The sequence below is a fragment of the Carettochelys insculpta genome, chromosome 16 (genome assembly GCF_033958435.1).
Source record: "Carettochelys insculpta isolate YL-2023 chromosome 16, ASM3395843v1, whole genome shotgun sequence".
Lineage (NCBI taxonomy): Eukaryota > Metazoa > Chordata > Testudines > Carettochelyidae > Carettochelys > Carettochelys insculpta.
Window position 1 is genome coordinate 24,967,629 of NC_134152.1, and position 12,667 is coordinate 24,980,295.

Here is a 12,667-nt window from a genome sequence, read left to right on the forward strand (position 1 = left end):
TACAAGGATGTTTAGGTGCCCAAAGATGCAGATAAGTACCTAGTGTAGAATACACAAATGGAGATTAGGCAAAGATCCTCAAAATTATTTAGGTTATGAATTTTCATCGATCCTTTATGGCTCTACTTCTAGGCACCTACCTGCCTGTTTTAGGTGCTGAAATCCAACATTAGGGAACACCAGACTTCACAAAACCCCTGCTCAGCTGCTGCCTAACTTTGTAGGTTCCTGTAACCCCTAGGCAGCTGAATTTCCACTCTTGAAACCCCCAAGGCACCTCAAAGCCAATGTCTGGACATACACATAGGCATATAAGACTCCACCCAGTAGTGTAGCACCTAAGCCCCTGTGGGATTCTCAGCCAGGCTCTTGCCCTTGGGTCCAGATCCAGGAGACGTGTTTGGAGCATACCTAAACTCACTCAGAAGAAGTAGGTTGGCTTGCACTGAAGTTGTAGTGTTCTGGGGTGTGTCTTTCTCAGTCTCTCCTGAGTGCAGTTCAGGGACTGGAAATTGAGTCTTCCACCTTGCAGAGGACCATCTGAACAACTGAGGTGCAGCGTCATCCTCACTCTCTTTTGGGCCCAATATCTTTAGTGATTTAGATGCACTTCCGCATAAGAATTTGAGAAAGATACACACCAAACTACCCCAAAGCCCATTGTTTACTGGAGAGTGGAGAGACGTTCAAGTTCCCTGCTCCACATCAGGCAGGGTGGGTCTTTTAACCCAGGTCACCCACATTGTGGGTGAGTGCTTTAATCTCTAGGCTAAAGGTTGTAGGGGAAGGTGCTGCCATATCCTCCTCAGCTTTTGTCCAAAAATGACTGAACTCCAAGACATCTAGGTCTATTTGGGGGCCAAAGCTTAGGCCACATTTCTCTCGTCAGCATTTCCTACTTGCTAGTTTAGGTGGCTCCCTGCTCAGCATGCTGGCTTTTACAAATCCTGTTTTTAGGTACTGAGCACTTACCTCAGGGCTGTGACTCCCCCAGGGTAGCAGGACACCTATAAGTTAAGCACTGCAATGCTGACATTTCAATGTCTGTCCATCTTCATGAATTCCACCCCAATCCCTCACTGAATTCCATTAGCAATAGGCACCATCTGGCCTTAGCTAACCTCACTCCTATTGCTGGAAAAGCTTATTCCCCCATGTGTACCAAGACCTGTCAGAGAGGCTACACCCAGGTCTTACTCTCTGTCTTTATCTCCATCTGGTTGCACACCACAGAACATATCCTATGAGTTGTTCTTCTGCTCCCAATCACAGCCAGACTTATCTGAGCAGGGCTATGTGGGAGAGCAAAGGGTTCCTTATGCCCTCTTAATCTCTGGCATGGTTGAATAAGGACCATGACAATCCAGCCCCAAGTGATCCCACAATAATAATTAAAATCAAAATGGCAATTAGTAACTTGTAATTAGTAACAGCTTGCCCTTCTACAGCACCAACCTTCAGAAAATCCCAGAACAAATTAAAACGTGGCTGTACGCCAGTGTTCCCTCTATTTTTTTATGTCTGTGCACAAAAATTTGTTACATGCACCAAAGCCTATGCAAATGTGCACCACCATTAAAAACACATGCGGCCAGCGGTGGGCGCTGAGGTGTTCTAATCAGCTGGGCAGCACCTGAATCTCTCCTGGGTGGTCGCCGAGGTGCTCAGCTTACAGGCAACAGTACTGTGAGCCCTGGTTTATTGCTAGTTTTGCAGCTGGCTGACCTGAGCCAGGTGATGGTTAACACTGGGCAAAAGGAGTTGGGGCAAAGATGGAAATAGAATCCAGGCAGTAGGACTAGTCCAAATAAATTTGGCAGACTGTTTCACTGCAATGAAAGTGTTTAGTGGGACTGTGCTGATTTGCATAAAACGTCTCGTGAGAAAAAGTCAAAACTAGTTGACTCGAAATGGAATCAACTTTCAATTTGTTTCAACTTTCTCTGTTAGCTTCAATCTTGTTCCATTTTTCTGACTTTATCCCTTTGTTATAATTTGATTTTTAATTTACCTTTTAAAAAGCTTTTAATTAATTTCATATACTGTATTTTGATATATAGCACAGTTAATGTGCAATGATATATTTGAAGGTTTCAATGTTAAACAAAAATGTTTCAGTGCAATTGCTTTGATTTTCTTCAACCAAATATTTTGGAATTTCTGCTCTGTGATAAATTCTGAAATTTGGTCTTTCTGTCCCAATTCTGGAGAATTTCTAGTGGGCCAAAATTTTCATTTTGTGACCAGCTCTAGTCACTTAGAACTTAAGTGCACTTAAAAAGGAAAATTTCAAAACCTCTTTAACTCAGTTTTTTTTGATGGTCAGAGGCTCATTTGTTAGCTCTAAATTATAGCCTTATATGTTCAATAATTTGTAGGTGTGAGTAAAAGCTTTAATATCACCTTAGAAACTACATATATTAGGGTTGTTTTATTTCTGAACTCAGGTATTTTCAAATGGGTCAGTGTGATCTTGGTTAAAGACTGTAAATCAGAGACCTTGTTAAAGACGATAACACTGGGATTTATATTGGTAAACTTCATGCAAATTGCATATAATGTCAGGTGTAAATTGCAAAGGTTTCAGGCATTAGATGATTTAATGTTAAAGTCTTCTCACAGATGTGTGTGCATAAAAACTGGCAATATGCATTTTTTCAATTTATATATGTTATGCAGCTAATATTTTAGATACTCAAAGGAGGCAAACTGTAAAAGAAACAGTATTGTGCATATAAATACAAATATAGGAGGAAAACTGACTGTGGATTCAAAAGACCTCAGTTCAAATCCTATTTCTGCCTACTTAATCTTAGGCAAATTGCTTTATTTCTTTATGCCCCAGTTTCCCTTCTGTAAAGTGGTGATAATAATGCTTCCTACCCTTTGTCTGCCTTGTCAGTTTGGACTAGGAGTGCTTTGAGGCCCAGGAGCCTTTCTGACCACGAGTTTAAATAGTGCTTGATAAAATAAGGCCCTCCTCTTGACTGGAGCATTTTTAGTGGCCACAACCCAACAGTGGAACACTTTACAGATGACATCAGGCTTCTTCTGACCCTATAACCTTCACATCTAAATGCAAGTCCCACCTTCTTCCCTCAGGTTTTAAGACAGTAATGGCATCTTTATATAGACCCAACCATGCTGGGGAACAGATGAAGTGGAACGGAAAAAGAAGAAAAAAATTCCACACCTACTTGTTCAAAGTAAGGGAGGTTGTGAAAAATACTGCAATTAGCATACTCTGCATACACTCTAATTGTTGCATGGCACTTAAACATCATGGTTACAGTCATCTTTCTCTCCAAATGCAAACAAATGGACATCATACCAAACAGACTAAAGGTGAAAAATCCTTTGCAATATACATACTGCACAGACTACAGTGAGAGTTTATGCCATACACTCTCAAAGAAACTGAGGAACCTCCTAATCAGCATCCTATACAACAAACAGGAGAACATCAAAAAAGAGCTCTTAAATCTGGAGTCTTTCATAAAAAGCCAACCTTCAACACAAACTTCCACACCGCTGAACTTTACTAAAATAAGACAGGATATTTACATTAGACACTTCACTACTCTACAGAGGAAAAAGGACTGCAAGCTGTCTAAACTCCTGCCTGCCAGACAGAGCCACAGCAGTGGTACCACTAACTCAGCCAGCAATATCGTCAATCTGTCCAGCTACACACTCAGCTCAGCAGAAGAGTCTGCTCTTTCTCGGGGACTCTCTTTTTGCCCCACCACCCGCACAAACATAATACAGTTCTGCGGTGATCTGGAAGTCTACTTTTGCCATCACAGACTCAAAGAATACTTTCAACACAACACTGACCAGCACACCGTTACACAGACACCCTCCCAGCACCACAAGAAGAATAACTCCAGGTGGACTCCTCCTGAGGGTAGAAATAACAGTCTGGACCTATACATAGAATGCTTCCACCGACGCACACAGGCAGAAATTGTGGAGAAACAGCATCGTTTGCCTCACAACCTCAGTCGTGCGGAATGCAATGCCATCCACAGCCTCAGAAACAACTCTGACATTATAATCAAAGAGGCAGATAAAGGAGGAGCTACTGTCATCATGAACAGGTCTGACTACCAGGAGGCTTCCAGACAACTCCCCAGTACCAGATTTTACAGGCTACTTTCCTCAGATCCCACCGAGGAATACACTAAGAAACTACACCATCTGCTCAGGACACTCCCTACACAAGCAGAAGAACAGATTTATACCAACACACCTCTAGAACCCTCTCCGGGGCTATTCTACCTACTACCCAAGATCCACAAACCTGGAAATCCTGGACGCCCCATCATCTCGGGCATTGACACTCTCACTGAAGGACTGTCTGGTTATGTGGACTCTCTCCTCAGACCCTATGCCACCAGCACTCCCAGCTATCTCCAAGACACCACTGCCTTCCTGAGAAAACTGCAAGACATTGATGACCTACCAGAAAACACTATCCTAGCCACCATGGATATAGAGGCTCTCTATACCAACATCCCACACAAAGATGGAATAAATGCTGTCTGGAACAGTATCCCTGATGATGCTACAGCACATCTGATGGCTGAGCTCTGTAACTTTATCCTCACACACAACTATTTCAGATTTGGTGACGATATATACCGTCAAATCAGAGGCACAGCTATGGGTACCCGCATGGCCCCTCAATATGCCAATATTTTCATGACTGACCTGGAACAGCACTTCCTTAGCTCTCATCCCCTAACACCCGATCTCTGCTTATGCTACATTGATGACATCTTCATCATCTGGACCCATGGGAAGGAGACTCTGGAGGAATTCCACTGGGACTTCAACAACTTTCACCCCAACATCAACCTCAGCCTGGAACAGTCTACACAGGAGATCCACTTCCTGGACACCACGGTGCTCATATGCGATGGCCACATCAATACCACCCTGTACCGTAAACCCACTGACTGCTACGCCTACCTTCATGCCTCCAGCTTCCATCCCAGACACACCACATGGTCCATTGTCTACAGCCAAGCACTAAGATATAACTGCAGTTGCTCCAACCCCTCCAGAGACAAACACCTACAGGATCTCTACCAAGCATTCTTGAAACTGCAATACCCACCGGCGGAAGTGAAAAAACAGATCAACAGAGCCAGACGTGTGCCACAAAACCTCTTACTACAGGACAAGCCCAAGAGAGAAACCAACAGAACACCACTAGCCATCACCTACAGTCCTCAGCTAAAACCTCTACAGTGCATCATCAGGGATTTACAACCCATCCTGGACAATGATCCCCCACTTTCACAGGCCTTGGGAGGCAGACCAGTCCTTGCCCACAGACAACCTGCCAACCTGAAGCAAATCCTAACCAGCAACTATACACCGCACCACAGTTACTCTAACTCAGGGACCCATCCATGCAACAAACCTCGTTGCCACCTCTGCCCACATATCTACACCAGCAACACCATTACAAGACCTAACCAGATCAGCCACACCATCGTGGGTTCATTCAGCTGCATATCTACCAATATAATTTATGCCATCATGTGCCAGAAATGCCCCTCTGCTATATACATCAGACAAACTGGACAGTCTCTACGTAAAAGAATAAATGCACACAAATCAGATATCAGAAATGGCAATATACAAAAACCCATAGGAGAGCACTTCAATCTCCCGGGCCACACAGCAGCAGACTTAAAAGTAGCTATCCTACAGCAAAAACATTTCAAGACCAGACTCCAAAGAGAAATTGCTGAGCTACAATTCATCTGCAAATTCGACACCCTCAGCTCAGGATTAAACAAAGACTGTGAATGGCTGGCTAAATACAAAAGCAGCTTCCCCTCCTTTGGTGTTCACACCTCCAGATCAACTGCTGGTAGTAAGCCTCATCCTTCCTGACTGAGCTAACCTTGTTATCCCCAGCCTAGCTCTGGCTTATTTATACCTGGCCCTGCAGATTTCCATGACCAGCATCTGATGAAGTGAGTCTTTGCTCAAGAAAGCTCATGCTCAAAACTTTTCTGTTAGTCCATAAGGTGCCACAGGACCCTTCATTGCTGTCTTAGAAAAAATGTGCAAGTAGACAGCTTATCTTGTTGCTCACAATGGTGTCTTGACAGAATCCTTCAGCATACTCTCAGGAGTGGGACAAGGGTGCCTATTGTCACCTTTCCTGTTCTTAATCACAATGGACTGGATTATGACCAAGATAACAGATGACCATCAGTGAGGCATTCAGTGGATACTTTTCAAACAGCTGGAGGACATTGATTTTGCAGATTATGTCACCCTCCTTTCACACCGACATGAAAGCATGGAATAAAAGGTCACAACACTAGATAAAACTGCCTCAATGACTGGATTGAGCATGAATAAGGGAAAGACCAAGGCAATGAGGATCAACCAGTCCAACAAGAACACCATCACACTAGGGGATGACCTGGAAGACGTGGAGCACTTCACCTACTTGGGGCGTATTATGGGCTAGAGATGGAAGAACAGACAAGGGTATCAGTGCCAGAATAGGGAAAGCAACAGCTGCATTCAAGATTCTTTGTCCCATACGGAGTTCACGAATAATATCTGCGAAGATGAAACTGTGCATCTTCAACACAAATGTGAAGAGTGTGCTCTTGTATGGATGTGAGACCAGGAGTACTAAAAAGACTTCAAACTAAACCTACAGATATTTATAACCAGATGCCTGGGGTACATCCTACACATCAAATGGCGAGACCTAGTCACAAATTAGGAGCTTCAGAACAGATCAGGACAAGAACCACTTGACATTCAAATCAAGAGAAGAAAGTGGGATGACTAGGCCACACTCTCATAAAACCATCATCAAGCATAGTCTGATGTGCTCTCAAATGGAACCCACAAGGAAAATGCAAAAGAGGAAGACCTCAGCCAATCTAGAAAAGATTGACTGAGACTGAAATACATCAACTGGGGCACTCCTGGAGTCAGCAAGAAGTTTTGTCCCAAGACAGAGTGAAGTGGAGGAGACTTGTAGCTGACCTATACGCCACTCGGAGTCTAAGGCTACGTCTACACGTGCACCCAACTTCGAAATAGTTTATTTCGATGTTGCGACATCGAAATAGGCTATTTCGATGAATAACGTCTACACGTCCTCCAGGGCTGGCAACGTCGATGTTCAACTTCGACGTTGCTCAGCCCAACATCGAAATAGGCACAGCGAGGGAACGTCTACACGCCAAAGTAGCACACATCGAAATAAGGGAGCCAGGCACAGCTGCAGACAGGGTCACGGGGCGGACTCAACAGCAAGTCGCTCCCTTAAAGGGCCCCTCCCAGACACACTTTCATTAAACAGTGCAAGATACACAGAGCCAACAACTAGTTGCAGACCCTGTATATGCAGCACGGACCCCCAGCTGCAGCAGCAGCAGCCAGAAGCCCTGGGCTAAGGGCTGCTGCCCACGGTGACCACAGAGCCCCGCAAGGGCTGGAGAGAGAGTATCTCTCAACCCCCCAGCTGATGGCCGCCATGGAGGACCCCGCTATTTCGATGTTGCGGGACGCGGATCGTCTACACGTCCCTACTTCGATGTTGAACGTTGAAGTAGGGCGCTATTCCCATCCCCTCATGGGGTTAGCGACTTCGACGTCTCGCCGCCTAACGTCGATTTCAACTTCGAAATAGCGCCCGACACGTGTAGACGTGACGGGCGCTATTTCGAAGTTACTGCCGCTACTTCGAAGTAGCATGCACGTGTAGACGCAGCTTAAGGGTTTAAGTAGTAGTAGACAGGTTATCTGAGAAACCCGTATATTGTCAGTGACTTAAGCTGCCACCTTGGGTGGACAGAGACTTAAAAAGAAGTTAGAGAGCTGTGGTGAAAGCCTGTAGAAACAGATTGTTCTAATCAATAAAACTATTCCTGACCTTATCTTTCAGACAAATATTAACCTAGCTTGATATTTACAAGACAATATTAACTGATACTGACCCTTTTGTCAGAATTCAGATCTCATATTTTAAGCCTTTTCTTTAAACCTGTTATTACTGCTGTCTTTTATGTCTAAACCTGATATTGTTGTTCAATTAACTGCTTTACTTCACATGCAAGGTCATAAGTGGTTTCTCTGATACCACTGACAGTACGATAGTAAATGGGGTTAAGTAATATCCCATTACAGATGGATCTTTATACAGGCTCATTAGTAGGAATGGGGGCAGACTTGTATCATTATTGAATTAGTTTTAAGACAGTTCTAAGAGGCATAGGGAGGAAACTGCAAATTATACTTTTCCCTACCAAAGATGTTAATCATGCTTCACTGTGTCATTAAAAATCCCCCTTAGATCATATACTTGCCAAATGCCTCCTCTGGCCCATAAAGAGCTCTTCTTTTCCTGTGTATTTTACATACAAAAGGGTGCTATTTCTTTAGGAAATATGTGAAGTTGAGAAGTTCAGGTTCCTCTGAATAAACTGAAGGAGGAATCATTGAATCATAGGGTTGGAAGAGACCTCAGGAGATCATCAAGTCCAACCACCTCCTCAACGCAGGACCAATCCCAATTAAATCATACCAGCTAAGGCTTTGTCAAGACAGGACTTGGAAACCTTCTCAGGATGGAGATTTCATTATATCTCTAGGTAACCCATTCCAGTGCTTTGCCACCTTCCTAATGAAATAGTTTTTCCTAATATCCAACATAGACATCCTCACTGCAACTTCAGACCATTGTTCCTCATTCTGTCATGTGCCACCACTGAGAACAGTCTCTCTCCATCCTCTTTGGAGGCACTTTCCTCTGTGTAAGAATTCATGTAGTCTCACCTGTCTGTACTTCTTCAGCTCCTAGACAGGCTTTTGGGCTGCCTGCCTGCCCACTCCAGCAAGAGAAGACCCGATGGCCATATCCCATAGCAAAGTTTACAGATATGATGATTCAGTGGCTTGGTAGTGGGAAGAGAAAGTAAGTTAGAGGCAGTAGAGGTTGGGAATTCAAAGAGGTGATTTCTCCCTTTGTGGCCAGTCATAGGCTTGGGGAAAGGAAAGAGACCCTGACTGAAGAAGAGTGGACACCTAGGTACTCAAATGTCATAATATTGCATCCCATTCCTATTTACCTCCTCATACCTGCATCCAAGGTGGGTCTGAGCAGGCCCATAGAAAGCCCTGATAACCAGGAAGATGGCCATTCGTAATTGTATTATATGGACATCCAAGCAACAGAGGACTTTGGAGGGGTGTGTCATTGGCTTCAACTTCTAGGAGAAAAAGTATACTGTATTCACAGCAATCCCTGAAGAGTGGGGTTGGTCATAAGAGGGGGAACTGCAGTAGTCAAGATGAGCAAGGACTGATGCATGAATAAGGACTTCCACAGGAAGCTGTGGGGTAAATGCAATGCATTCTGGACACATTTCACAGGCTGTGATAAGCATTTGTGCAGAGATGAAGTTGAGGAACTTGAAAGTGGTGATAAATTCAAGGCATCTGGCCCCCTGGAACCAAGTTAAACCTGAACAAAAATGTGATAACAATTCAAGGACACTGTGTACAAAAACAGTTCTTTCTTTTTCTCCAAAGTTGGAAGAATTAATTCTTTCAAGCATTCAGAGGTGGGGATTCATGATGTACGTGAACATTAAAAGAATAAAGGGAAATCAAATTGTTATATAGGCATCAGAGAATAACGGAAGTGAGATGTAGGGTTAGGTGTCATCTACCTAGCAATCAGCATTAAAGCTGACAATGAGGTGTCCCCGAGGGAGAGGGAAGGTGAGAGATAAGGGTAAGATGTAAAGTTTCTAGCAGAAGTGAAAAATATGAAAACAAAGAGCTCAGCACCGCAGTGTCTAGAAAGCACTCTTCCCATTTCGTTTCTTCATTGAGTTGCCAGGGATATGCATTGTTCCCGAGCTGCGGTGGTGTCAGACAGTTTCCTAGTGCTGCTGTCAGGGATGACTGTACACACTTTTCAGTGTGTGGTAGAAAGCTACATGAGTCACTCTACTTCAGATGGCCACAAAAGCTGTAGCAGTCCATGGAAACATCACCCTGGGGTTGTTGAATGTAATACATCTAAGATGAATAAAGGATGAACATCTGTAATCTGGCACTTTCTCATCCAGCATCATTTGTAGTCTGGCATGATTTTAGTTAGCTAATGGATATCCGTTTAGTATGGATGTGGCCAAGTTTCCCATAGTCCTATAAAGTTTGTTTACAGCCACCAATCCTGGCGCTCACTGTTCTGTGCTGTTATTTAGCTCTAATTTACCTCTAATGTCACCTAAGAGCCCAGTAAGCAGTGGAAGTGTAGGTAATGCGGCTAGACAATATTGACCTCCTATAGTCCATCAAATTCTCTCATTCGGCACCAGTCAGCTCCTGAGGGTGCTGGACTTGAGAGGTTCAACCTGTATTAACTTCTCCACATGCTCTAATAAAAAGAGCTAGTGTCTGTGTGCTATATTCCTCTTAGAAAGTGCATCAGCTAACAGAACAGAACAGACTGGGATCTGGTAAAGGCTTTTGTGTCATTTCTCCCTGAATTACTTTCCATTGCCTACATACTAAACAATCTCTTGACGTCTCCCCAGTAGTTACAGCACTCTTCATTGCAGCTATTAGTTGCAACCATGATGCTCTAGACTTCCAATATGCCATTGTTACTAGCGTGCAGTACCATATTGCTTAACAATAACTACTTTAAGGCATGCTGTAACTTATATCTTTCTTACTATGCACCCCCACGCCCCCCCCCAAAATTGCCTTGGTAATAAGCTTCTCATGTGACTTGCTGTAGAAATTGCAATTGCCCACACCCAGTGATATGTAATGTCTCCAGCATACAGTCCATGCTAAGGATTGCTCTGCAAAATGTCAAGCACAATGTTAAAAGGGAACACACCAAGGATAGCCCCAAGGACAGCCACAGCTTTGATTCGTGTACCCCATCACATTTGACTAGTTGCACAATCAAAGCAGCGTGAAACAGGGTACATAGCTGCTACCACCAAGATAATTGCTCACGCTGTGTCGTATCACTGGGGCTCCTCTCAAAATACCAACAAGTGATAATGTTCACCTGCAGCTTAAAGAGTCAGTCACTGCACTATAGCACCCAGGCCTCACTGTTCACCTCCCGCCCCGCTATAAAACAAGGGCAAGAGTTTTAGCAACTGTAAGAACTGAAGAATTACAGCAAGTGATGCTATCAATATCAGGTTGCAATCTAAGTGGTCTTTGTTGCTGAGCAGTGAAGAAGCTAATGGTAAATTCCATGAACATTAGTCATGGTGTGTCTTTGTGGACTAAATGTAAGTAGAGATCCTGATTCAAGCACACCTTTTATGTTGGATAAGTTTTATTCTTAACATCGTTATTGGTGGTTGTGGGCCTCCTTTAAACTGGCTGAGTATCCCCTCCAAACTTAATCAAACTCTTTCTTCTGAGTCAGCAAAAAGTAAATCAGCAAACACATAGACACTTGTGTATGCTGGATAAGCACAGCGGAAAACATGGTATTGCTACATCTGTGGGCATCCCTCATCTCAGCAGCTTCTCAGTGAGCGTACACCTGAGAACACCCACAGAAAATTCGTTCACCACATTGTTTGCCACCTCACCATTTTCCCCAACTTGTCTCTTTCTTTCCTGTGCTATATGCTGAGGCCAAGGTAATGAATACCGGGGGCAGAGGGGAATGAATTTCTACAAACCTAGGCAATTTGGTGAATTCAGTTTCTTGATTAGCTAGTGGATTTTTGTACACTAGCCCCAGGTACCCAGTGATAATGGGCACTGAAAAGCTCAACCATCTTCCATTAAACTGCGTTTTAATTTGCCTAATTAGCCACTTATTATGTATGTCAATATAATCTTCAGTGAAAATACCTGAAAAACTGGTGTTTTATGGAAATCCAGTACAGTAAGTCCCCAAAATACATGGCTTCATGTTGCGCATAACTCACTTTCACACAAGTTAAGCACAACTGGAAGGTACTCTGCAGCTGTCAGCCTGGCTAGCTGCCTGCAGCTGCGGGTAGGTAGGCAGGCTAAAAGCCCCTTCTCCCTGCCTTTCCCCAGCCATGTGACTGCCAGCCTAACAGAGGTGCCACTGAAGGAGGAGCAGCCAGGAAACTGAACAGACTGGTGGGATGTTCAGTTTCCTGAGTCCTGCAAGCGGCAGGGAGCTGGGAACCAAGTGGCATCCTTGTTCCTGGCTCCCCACCCTGACCTGTGTGAAAATTTGAGTTATCCATGTAACTCAGGGTGTTACTGAAATTCATGTGTCTCATTCAGAGCTACAGCTCTTTAGACTTAGCTCAAATGCCCATTTTTCATACCACCTTAAAGCTCTGGCTGTGAAATTACTAACCATAGGCTTTGAATACTCACCATGAAGTCTCTCTGATGGAGCCAAAGCAAATACTTGGGTTTCCAAAACTGTGTTACTTGTGACTTAATGTACTTAACATAGGCTTCTGGTAGGGTGGGGAGATCCATTGGTTTCCATGACATACCAGGAAACGGAAGCTATTGGAGGCATTAATTCTCATCTTCGGTGGGATGACTGTGAGAAAAAGAATGAAAAGAACACATGGGATGGAATGTCAAGACTTGAGTTCTCTCTCGCCCCTCCACAATGGGACTTTGTGCTGGAAAC